A 12,086-nucleotide genomic window follows, 5' to 3' on the forward strand; every position below is an offset into this window, starting at 1 on the left:
GATATTATTTAATAACCAGATTATCTCAGAAACAGAATCAAGCCGATGAATACCCAGGGACACAGCTACCTAACTTTCAGTTATATCACTTATTTTGTGGTATGTTGCTCGCTTGTCTGGGATTTCAGGTTCATATTAAGAAAGCTGCCATGTATGATCTCCATCTCCTAGTGGTAGTCACAAGGTATTATAACAGCTACCAAAATCTAGCCCAAATGCTGTTTCTTGTTTGGCTCCCATAGCAGTTATTCTTTATTTTTTCTTTCTTTTTTGATGCTCAAAAACTATTTTTCTTCCAGTTTATTGAGATAATTTACCTACAGCACTATATAAGTTTCAGGTGTACAGCACAATGGTTTGGCATGCATACATCATAAAATGATGATCACAATAAGTGAATATTGTCATCTCATATAGATATTGTTCTTCAGTTGCTCAGTCATGTCTGACTCAACGACCCTATGGAATGCAGTACGCTAGGCTTCCCTGTCCAGCACCAACTCCCGGAGTCTACTCAAACTCATGTCCATTGATTCGGTGATGCCACTCAACCAGCTCATCCTCTGTCCTCCCCTTCTCCTCCCACCTTCAATTATTCCCAGCATCAGGGTCTTTTCAAGTGCGTCAGTTCTTCGCATCAGGTGACCAAGGGATTGAAGCTTCAGCTTCAGCATCAGTCCTTCTAATGAATATTCAGGGTTGATTTCCTTTAGGATGAACTGGTTGGATCTCCTTGCTGTCCAAGGGACTCTCAAGAGTCTTCTCTAGCACTGCAATTAGAAAGCATCAGTTGTTTGAGGTTTAGCCTTCTTTATGGACATTAAATAAATAGAAAAAAGCAAATATTTTTTCCTTGGATTTACTCTCTTAACCTCATATATAACATAAAGCAGTGTTAATTATATTTATCTTGATGTATTTTTTAAAAAATTCAAATCTGTACGTGCATTAGCTATATTTTCTAAGAATTAAACAAGAAGAAAGTGGAGATGCTGGGGATTGAACCCAGGACCTCATACATGCAAAGCATGCGCTCTACCACTGAGCTACATCCCCATGTTGATGTGATGCTTTTAAATAAGTTTTGTCAGTGTCTAATCAAAGAAACTTGCCTGAACCAAACTATTTAACCTTAGGAAAAAAAAAAGCAGTATTATGTCATGTGGATGTAGTTTTGATAATGGAAATTGGAGAATATCACAGTTAGTAGCTCAATTCTGGCTTTATAAGAGATATAATATTTTATCTTCCATAGAGGCAGTAAATCCACAATTTACAAATTATTTTCACAGGAAAAGTGACAGCAGATTATATGGAGGAAATCAGACAAAGGTATAATGATCCAGGAATCCGTTCCTTTATGAGGATCTAATTAAATTATATATTATTTAAATGTTTGATTATAAATGTTATATAAGCTCATTATTGATACTTTATAATATATATTAATAGTATCAGAGATAACTTTTCCATGCAGGGTTACTGCTTCCCAGTCTTTCTTGTGGAGGTAATTTTGGATATATAGTTCTGTATTCTGATTTATTCCCAGTTACATTATATAATCAACACTTCCCCCACATTCTTCAAAAAGACCATAGGGTCGTTGAGTCAGACATGACTGAGCAACTGAAGAACAATATCTATATGTAGCTGGCTCCAAATCTTTCAGTTAGCACAATTCAGTCCCTGGCCACCAGAGCTTTCGGTACATTCATAGCAAAGATCAATTCTCCTCTTTGAATCTCTTGTCTCTGTGTTTACATGTTTATGGCTTGTTTATTTCATTTACACATAAGGCCTAATATCAGTTTCCCATCTTTTACTGTAGATGATACTCAAGAAGTATGCTTGGATTTGTATTGCTTCCTGCCTTTAGGATGAGCTCTCTTTAGCCGCTAAGACCCAGCCTGGTCCACCTCAGCCTTCATGGGACAGTGTGTTAATTCCAAGAGAGCCTATTACAGTAATACTGCTTTTATAATCCCTTGCTTGCATGTTTATCTCTTGCACTATGCTGTGGACTATGCCCCAACTGAAGATGGAACTTCATCTATCTTCACTCTTGAATCTTTGTCCTTTAATCTGTATACTTCATACCCAGTTCACAGGTGCTCAGTAAGTGTTAACCATGTGAATGAACAAAGATGTAAATATTGAATTGGTTTGCTTTGGTTTTAATCATTAAGTTGTTTCTGACTCTGCAGTCCCATGAACTGTAACCCTCCAGGCTCCTCTATCCTAAGATTTTCCAGGCAAGAATATTGGAGTGGGTTGAATATTGAATGGATACATTCAAGTTACCAGTCAAGAGAGCCAAGAGTGAATATATAACGTTATCTATCTTGGTAGGTTCAGCATATTTGACTCTACAGACCGCAGCTTGGATTCAAGATGAAGGGATAAAGGGTCCCCGTTGTACATGGCAAGGCACCCTTCATGGATCTCAAAAATGTTTCCATGCTGTGAAAGACCTAAGGAGAAGCTGTTGGCTTTTATAATGATTCAAGATTGAAGGAATGGCAATACATAATATCTCTTCACTCACCTTTCTATTGACAATGAACAGTGCATTGCTTGAAAGCCAAGACCCTGAAGATGTCTATGGACCAGAAATAAATCTAATATACATTCAGATGACTACTAGGGCAGAATCTCAATCAAGAGCTATCTGGTGTCAACTGTTTGCATCATGTTTTCTTAAATAATGTTTTGTTTTAATCTTATAATACTCCAAAAGTATAAGTAGAGCAAGAGTTATTATTTACATTTCAAAGATAAAAAGTAGTCTCAAAAAGGGAAAATAAATGACTTATCTAAGGACTTAGTATTAATGATTAGGGCAGCCAGAACTCAAACTGACGTGTTCAATCTACTCTCATGCTATTGATTAAGGAAAAAAAAAAAATAGAAGAGAAAAAAAAAACAAAAACATCCACTTACTTATATTCTTTAGGCATATCAATTGAACTGAGCTTTTCTGTCAGATGCTAAAAGCTAGAAACAGTGTGTATTTATAATTGGAAATAACAGGCACATGGAAGTCAAAACAGGTCTATGCTTGACTCACAGACATACTATACATTCCATATGACCTCTGGGAAATTGACTCATCTCCCAAGGTCAGTTTTCTCAACATAAAACTAGAAAAATAACACCTCCAACAAACAACTCTTCTGAAGATTGATAAGGTGATATCATTGTGTACAGTGTCGAACACAGTAGGTCTGCCAACAAGAGTACTGATATTTACTACCCCAATTCCTACAGAGAAACCAGACACTAAATATGTGTGCATGCTCAGTTGTGTCTGACTCCTTGCATCCCCATGGACTGAAGGCAAAGGGCTCCTCTGTCAACAGAATTTTAAAGGCAAAAATACAAGAGTAGGTAACCGTTTCCTTCTCCAAGGGATCTTCCCAACCCAGGGATCAAACCAGGGTCTCCTGCATTGTAGGCAGATTCTTTACCATCTGAGCTACCAGATAGGTTGACAATTTCACATGGAAAAACTCACTTTCATGTTGTGCAGCTGTATCTGCATGGCCCTTCTCAGAACGAAACCAGCATTCCTGTGTGCGTGTATTAATGCCTGGGACAATGGACTCTGCCTGGTCCATAATCTCCAAGATAAACTCTACATTCTGAAGGTTTCTTCTAAGTTCCCAGCCCTGATGCTCAACCTTGCTCCAAGAAAAGGCAGGACTGTGTCTCCAGCCAGCCAGATGCTTTGTGCTTTTTGTACAATCTGAGTCAAGTTAAGAGCTTTTCACAAATAAATGGTCAGAAACTGATGTGAAGAGTCAACTCATTGGAAAAGAGCCTGATGCTGCGGATTGAAAGCAAAAGGGGAAGGGAGCAGCAGAGGATGAGATAGTTAGATAGTATCACCAATTCAATGGTCATTAACTTGAGTAAACTCTGGAAGATAGTGGAAGACAGAGGAGCCTAGTGTGCTACAGTTAACACTGTCACAAGGAGCTGGACACAACTTAGCGACTGAATGACAACTTTTTGGTTGTTAAATCCTGTTTCCAGAAGACAGACCTCCAAACAATCAAAGGCATAAATCTATTGTCATTTTTAAATCTTTTTTTAAAAAATGTTTTGATTTTATAGTGGAGCAGAGTTGATTAACAATATTGTTAGTTTCAGATGTATAGCAATGTGGCTCAGTTATCCATATATCTTTTTCTTTTTCAAATTCTTTTCCCATTTTGATTATTATAGGGTATTGAGCAGTGTTCCTTGTGCTGTGCAGTAGATTCTTGTTGGTTTTCTGTGTTATATATGACAGTGTGTAGGTGTCAATCCAAACTTCCTATCTAGCATTTTCCATCCCTTGAGTCATCCCCTAGCAAAATCCTATGCCCCTCAACCTCTCTGAACTCTTAGTCCCCTTTTCCCATTCGGAACCTCCAAAAATGGCTGAATCTTTAGGTTTAAGGTGAGATCATTGATTCCTCACAGGAAACAGTCCAGGATTTCTTTCCATCTGTCTGTTTGAGGTCTGTCTCTGGTACAAGGAATAGAGAAATGAGCCTATGGATGCATTTGGGCTCTGAGAGCTCTAAGATGCCTGCTTGTAAGATATATGAACTAAGCATCAACACATCTACCTTAGTTGCATCTTCCAGATCAAAGGAGGGATTCCTTCACCAGCAGTATTCTTTGATTTCTATGTGTCTAAAAATGGGAGCACAACTATTGATAAAAGCAGAAATTAGCAAAGTCTACATCAGCTGTAAATTATCTACATCAAAGCTGTGTTTTTATCATTTCCAGTGTGGGTTTTTTTTTTTTTTTGGTTTTTTCTTTCTTTTTTTCTAATCAGGCTGAGAAAGTGTTTGCAAAGAGGATGCATTCAGTTTACGCTAATAACAGTTCTTGCATTAACAGTAATTTCAGCCTGTGAAATACTCAGGTCCTTTGATGCTTGCTTGTGTGTAAAGGGTTTTGCAGGGGGTGTGGGTGCCAGTTATAAGATTCTCTGTGGTGACTTTAAAAATCTTCACAAATTCTTTGATAGTCTTATGTTGATAGGTGGGATGTAGAGCCATTTTTCCAGAATTTTGTCTGGCTTTACTGCCTCATTCTTAACCATAGAATTCAGCAGATATGACCTGCCTCTTCTGAGGCTGGGTCATAGAAAGGGCAGAGGCATCCACTGTGTTAGCTGGGATGTGTTCCTTTGGAGAACTGAGCTGGTATGTAGTCAGCTGTTCTGCTTTGAAATGGCTATGCCTTAAAGAAACCCAAACTATTGGCAAAGATACCACATTACTGGTATATGGGCATGTAACTACTATATGCCATTATCCATGCGGGGAGATGACATGGGGAGGCCCAATGACAAAATGGACAACACCCCAAATTCCTTTAGCTGCTACTGCTGCTAAGTCACTTCAGTCGTGTCTGACTCTGTGTGACCCCATAGATGGCAGCCCACCAGGCTCCCCCGTCCCTGGGATTCTCCAGGCAAGAACACTGGAGTGGGTTGCCATTTCCTTCTCCAATGTGTGAAAGTGAAAAGTGAAAGTGAAGTCGCTCAGTCGTGTCTGACTCGTAGCGACCCCATGGACTGCAGCCTACCAGGCTCCTCCGTCCATGGGATTTTCTAGGCAAGAGTACTGGAGTGGCTTTAGCTGAGCCCTTCCCAAATGCCTAACCGAGACAAACTGAATGATAATAAAATGATTGGCATTGCTTTAATTCATTGATTTGGGGCTAATTATTTTAAAGATAGAGACTTCCCAGGTGGTACTAGTGGTTAAATAAATAAATAAATAACTGCCTGCCAATGCAGGAGACTTAAAGACACAGGTTTGATCCCCGAGTTAGGAAGATCCCCTGGAGAAGGGCATGGCAACCCACTCCAGTATTCTTGCCTGGAGAACCCCAAGGACAGAGGAGCTTGATGGGTTACAGTCCATAGGGTCACAAAGAGTTGGATATGACTGAATCAATTTAGCACACATTACAAAAATAATAACTAGAACATTCTCTTTGTTAAATTTACTTACAATTCAGTTAATTAAAAAACAAACTTCCTACTGTATGCCATGATCTAGAACAAGACAAGGTCCCTGATCTTTAATAGTTCACATCCTAGAAGTGCAATCGACTATGCAGATCACCAGGAATTCATTCTTTAGGGGACCCAAGGCCACTTTATTGAGACAACTAAAATGAAAGCTCATCAAGCAAAGAAGATAGAGGAGGGCACTCCATCAAAGATGAACTGTGAATGGAAGTGCAGTTAGATGAGTACAATGTGTCACCCAAGACAGGGATGCTGTTTACTATGGTTGAAGCTGAGCATGAACTGTCAGGATGAATGAATCCACAAAACCAAAGACTAAAATGGGACATTGAAACAGCTTTGTAAGGGGCTTGAATGTCATGCTAAAGTGTTTAAAATGTATTCTGTAAGTAATGGTGAGTGGAGTATTAATCAGATGCATGTTTCAAAACTACACCCACACACATATATGCACACTTTTAACTTTAAAAAAATTTTTTTAATTGAACTATAGTTGATTTACAATATTGTGTTAGTTTTAGTTGTATATAAAAGTGTTTCAGGTTATATATATAGATATATATATGTAATATTGTCATATATTACATATAATATATCATTAGATATTACATATACAATATACAATACAATATAATATATAATATATTCTTAGTATATTGAAAATATATAATATGTATATTCTTTTTCAGATTCTTTTCCCTTTTAGATTATTTCAAAATATTGAGTATATTTCCCTCTTGTATATAGTAGATCCTTGATGGTTATCTATTTTATATATAGTAATGTATATATGCTAATCCCATACTCTTAGTTTATCCCTCCCCTTCCCCTTCCCCCCGATAGACCAAAGTGTGTTTTCTACATCTATGGGTATGTTTTTGTTTTATATATTAGTTAATTTGTATCCTTTTTCCCTTTAGATTTTACATACAAGAGATATAATATGACATTTGTCTTTCTTTATCTGGCTTATTTCACTGAGTATGATAACCTCTAGGTCCATCTATGCTCTGCAAATGGCATTATTTTATTCTTTTTCATGGCTGGGTAATATTCCATTGTGAAGAAAAGTATTGATCGGATGCACATTTTAAAACTACACACACACACGCTTTCTATATATATTCGTATATTCCCATGTATACATTTTAATTTATACATACATATGTGTAAATAAATTAAAAGAGATTCTCATAGTTAAAAACAGAAACTTGTATTTCAAGCACAGAATATCACCATTATCATTTCAATACAGAAATATATAAGAAGTATATAAAGAAGAAAGTTTAAAAATGACCACAAATCCCAATACTGATATAGCATTGTTAGGATTTCAGAGAATATCTACAAATAATTCTTCATGCTGCTGCTAAGTCACTTCAGTCGTGTCCGACTCTGTGTGACCCCATAGACAGAAGCCCACCAGGCTCCCCCGTCCTTGGGATTCTCCAGGCAAGAACACTGGAGTGGGTTGCCATTTCCTTCTCCAATGTGTGAAAGTGAAAAGTGAAAGTGAGGTCAGTCAGTCGCGTCTGACCCTTAGCGACCCCACAGACTGCAGCCTACCAGGCTCCTCCATCCATGGGATTTTCTAGGCAAGAGTACTGGAGTGGCTTGCCATTGCCTTCTCCGTAATTCTTCATGGGGATTCATTAATTGAAATAATATCTCTTGATCACCTAATACATGTCAGGCAATGAAGAATGAAAGATTTTATGATCCTTGTTTTCACTGTGTCTCAAATATAGACACAGGTAGAAAATAAAGTCAACTCTACACAGACTCATTGGAAAAGACCCTGTTGCTGGGAAAGACTGTAGGCAAAAGGAAAGGGGGGAGGCAGACGATTAGATGGTTATGTATCATCAACAACCCAATGGACATGAGTTTGCAGAAACTCCAGAAGATAGTAGAGGACAGGGAAGCCTAGTATCCCGCATCCCAGGGGATTGCAGAGTCAGACGCCACTTAGCAGTTGAACAACAACACAGAGACAATTGCAAGTTGTAACAGGTGCCATGGGGGGAAGCAAAAAGTATTCACTGACAGACTGCGGTGGTTTACATAGATAGAGATTAAAAAATGATATTTCAACTGAGACACAAAGAATGCCATGAGCTAGGTAAGAGCAGCTCAGGCAGAAGAATGAGCGGATAACGTGTACTGGACGAGAAAGAACTCGGGGTGTCTGGAGATCCCGGTGTGGTTGAGCAATATTGTTTAAGATTGCAGAGACAGAGTGAAGACAGATTTGACCAGAGCAGCCTGCAAGTGGATTGCAGGACACTAGAAAGAGTTTGCATAGATTCCTAGTGAAAAGAAGCTAACTCAATTTTAAATAGGGGTGGTTACTTTGAAACATGTGACTATATGTTATGATCTGAATGTTTGTGTCCCCCTCAGTGTTCATATGTTGAAGGCCAACCCCCAAGGTGATGGTGTTAAGAGATAGAGTTGTTGAGAGGGAAAGATATCATCTAGGAAACAGGTCCTCAACAGACACCAAAACTTCCAGCACCATAATCTTGGACTTTCCAGCATCCAGAACCGTGAGAAATAAATGTTTGCTGCTTACAAGCCACTCAATTTATGCTATTCTATTATAGAAGCCCAAACAGACTAAGACAGTATATAAATATAAAAATAACTTTACAGAAATAGGATTATAATAAACATGCTACTTTATTGCTGCATAAAGTTTCTGAATGTTTTTATATGTGAAAAAATATATCTCTACATTATTATTTAAATGGCTAGAGAGTATTCTGTTATACGCATGTACAATAATTAATTTAACCCTTATGGATGGACATTTACTTTTTGCTGTTATAACAGTTTCTGTGTTAACTATCCACTGACCACATGTCATTATGCACCTTCTTGAAGACATGTAGAGAAAAATTAACTGAAAAGGAAGTCTGTGTTAAAGGGATTCCCACTATAAATTTTGTAACATGTTGCTACATTCTTCACAAAATGTTATACCAATTTTCTATAGCACTGAACAAGAGTACCCCTTTCCCTTCACCGCATAATCACTAATGTTGCTATTTTTAACCTTTGCCGGTATTATAGGATAGAAAAGTACATCATTTCATTTCTATGAAAGTATATCATCTCCTTTCTGTTTTCTGTGGGCTTGAATGTCTTGTCATATGGATCCCTTTTGGGATTAGGTATTTGTGTTTTTTGTTCCTTTATCCATTGATGTAGTTGTCTTTTTTTCTTATTTCTCTGTCAAACCTCTTGCTGCTGCTGCTGCTAAGTCACTTCAGTCGTGTCCGACTCTGTGCGACCCCATAGACGGCAGCCCACCAGGCTCCCCCGTCCCTGGGATTCTCCAGGCAAGAACACTGGAATGGGTTGCCATTTCCTTCTCCAATGTGTGAAAGTGAAAAGTGAAAGTGAAGTCGCTCAGTCATGTCTGACTCGTAGCGACCCCACGGACTGCAGCCTACCAGGCTCCTCCATCCATGGGATTTTCTAGGCAAGAGTACTGGAGTGGCTTGCCAGTGCCTTCTCCGGTCAAACCTCTTAGCATAAAGCTAATACAGCTATTTATTAAATTTCAGATTTCAATTTTTGTTTTTATGTGGTTAAACTCACCCATCTTTTCTTTCTCTTTTATATTTTTGACAGAGGTTGGAAATAATAATGTTGTGAAAATGATACAGTTGCATTTTTGGAAAACCTAACAGGATCTATTGACTCATTGATGGATAAAATAAGTAAGTTTAACAGTTACTTAAAAATGCAAAAGTCATTAGCTTTCTTGTAATAAAAATAAAAGGAAAATAGAACCAAAAAATCCCAGTCACAATGGCAGTAGCATCAAACAAATATAAGTAACCTTAATAAAAGATATAGCTTTTTAAATAATACACCTGAAAGAACCAACTAAGACTAACATTAAAAATAAGTAAATAAAGAAACTTACCTAGTCTGAGGTGAGGGAAGAATCATAATGTGAAGATGGCAATTTGCCCAACCTCAATCTATAAATTCAGTGCACTTCTAATTAAAGATCCAATTATTTTTTAAATTCATTCAGTTATTCTAAGGTTCATCTTGAAAAATACATATGCAACAATGAGAAAGACAACTTTGAAATGGAGAAGTAATGCAAAGACAGCTTTAATGTTACTGTAGCCTGCAATACTTTGGCCACCTCATGCGACGAGTTGACTCACTGGAAAAGACTCTGATGCTGGGAAAGGTTGGGGGCGGGAGGAGAAGGGGACGACGGAGAATGAGATGGCTGGATGGCATCACCGACTCTGTGGACATGAGTTTGAGTGTACTCCGGGAGTTGGTGATGGACAGGGAGGCCTGGCGTGCTGTGATTCATGGGGTCGCGGAGAGTTGGACACGACTGAGCGACTGAACTGACTGACTGACTGACTGAGCCTACCAGACTTCTCCATCCACGGGATTTTCCAGGATAGCGTATTGGAGTGGGTTGCCATTTCCTTCTCCAGGGGATCTTCCCGACCCAGGGATTGAACCTGGGTCTCCCGCATTATAGGCAGACACTTTATCCTCTGAGCCACCAGGGAAGCCCTCTAATTAAAGATCCAATTATTTTTTAAATTCATTCAATTATTCTAAGTTTCATCTTGAAAAATACATATGCGACAATGAGAAAGACAACTTTGAAATGGAGAAGTAATGCAAAGACAGCTTTAATGTTATAAATTAAAATATGCTTTAAATCTCAATTCCAATTAAAACAGAAATCACTACAGAAATTGGCAAAATAATGAATGAAAGAAATACAAATTAGAGCCAAATATGCATAGGAAGTTAGTCTATGGCCAAGAGAATATTGAAATCAGTGGAAAAGCATAGATTATTCAATAAATTGTATTAGGAGGATCAGCAAGTCACTAAAAGAAAAATGTTGAGATCGCTTGTTCACTTTTTTACACCAAAATGAGTTTCAAATGAGCAAAGATTAAAATGTGAAAACAGGCAAAACGAAAATTGCATATGGATGCTTAAATAAAACAAGGTCACTGTCATGGTTTGAATATCAAATGAGTGCTTGAAATACGGTTATGGCAGCAGAAAGAAAGAAAAGGAAGACCAGGCTGGTGGTGGAGGAGGGGGGCAATTAAGAGGTGGTGGTATTGACAGGTTTGGTGATTGATTGGATGCAAAACTGTGTGAAAGGAGGGAAGAAGTAGTTTAAAAAAAAAGTGACTGTTTTTTACTCTTGGAATACACTGAAGGCACACTGAGGTCATTATCGCCTGCAGGTAAATTCCCCTGCCTTTTCCAAAGCCTGATCCAGACTCTAGTTCCTTGACAGGATATTCACAAAGCACCCCAATTTGAAATAAACTTTTTCTCAATTACAAATATATAGGTCTTTGTTTTGACTTATTTTCTCTTGAGTCAAATGACTCACCTACTTAAATTCTAGATCTCTGAGACATCCAATTAAGACTTGCTTGAAAATCTTGATTTGTGACAATGGGCTCATATCTAATATGTAGTGTCAATCAGCATCTCTGGCCCTCAACTGATTTCTGTTTATAACTCTTCACCTTGATGGGTTGAATTAGAAAGTTATCACCACCTGGATCTTTGGCTCTCAGTCCCTTCATAGTACCACTGTCCCCGTGGAGCTGATGACCCTACAAGAGCTGGGTTTCTAGAAGCTCAATGTGTACTTAGAGGTGCTCTTACAGGTTGAATGATGTTAGTTAAAAAACAAACAACAACAGAAAAAATTAGACATTTAATTGGAAATGAATTGAATTTATATATTGAGGATGGGCAAACTGTCATCCCAAGTTGAAGTCTTAACCTCCATTACTTTAGAATGTGACTTTATATGGAGATAGTGTCTCTACAGAGTAATCAGGTTAATGAAGTCTTCAGCCTGCGCCCTAATGCAATATGACTGGTGTCCTTATTAAAAGAGGATTTGGACATAGACACACAAACACGGGGTAAATGTTGTGTGGAGATGACAGCAGAGATGAGGGTGATGGTTCTACGAAGGGACACTAATGATCAGTAGAAAATCATCAGAAACTAA

The 12,086-nt window shown here is 38.1% G+C and overlaps 1 non-coding gene across 1 annotated transcript; it reads right to left on the reverse strand.

Moving 5' to 3' along the window:
- Positions 1 to 984: 984 nt before the first annotated feature.
- TRNAA-UGC (transfer RNA alanine (anticodon UGC)) lies at positions 985 to 1,056 on the reverse strand. Its single transcript has one exon. It is a non-coding gene; the product is annotated as a tRNA-Ala (tRNA).
- Between the last annotated feature and the right edge of the window lie 11,030 nt (positions 1,057 to 12,086).

Source organism: Moschus berezovskii, chromosome 5 (genome assembly GCF_049115385.1).
Source record: "Moschus berezovskii isolate FMDL1 chromosome 5, NW_MosBer_1.0, whole genome shotgun sequence".
Classification (NCBI taxonomy): Eukaryota; Metazoa; Chordata; class Mammalia; order Artiodactyla; family Moschidae; genus Moschus; species Moschus berezovskii.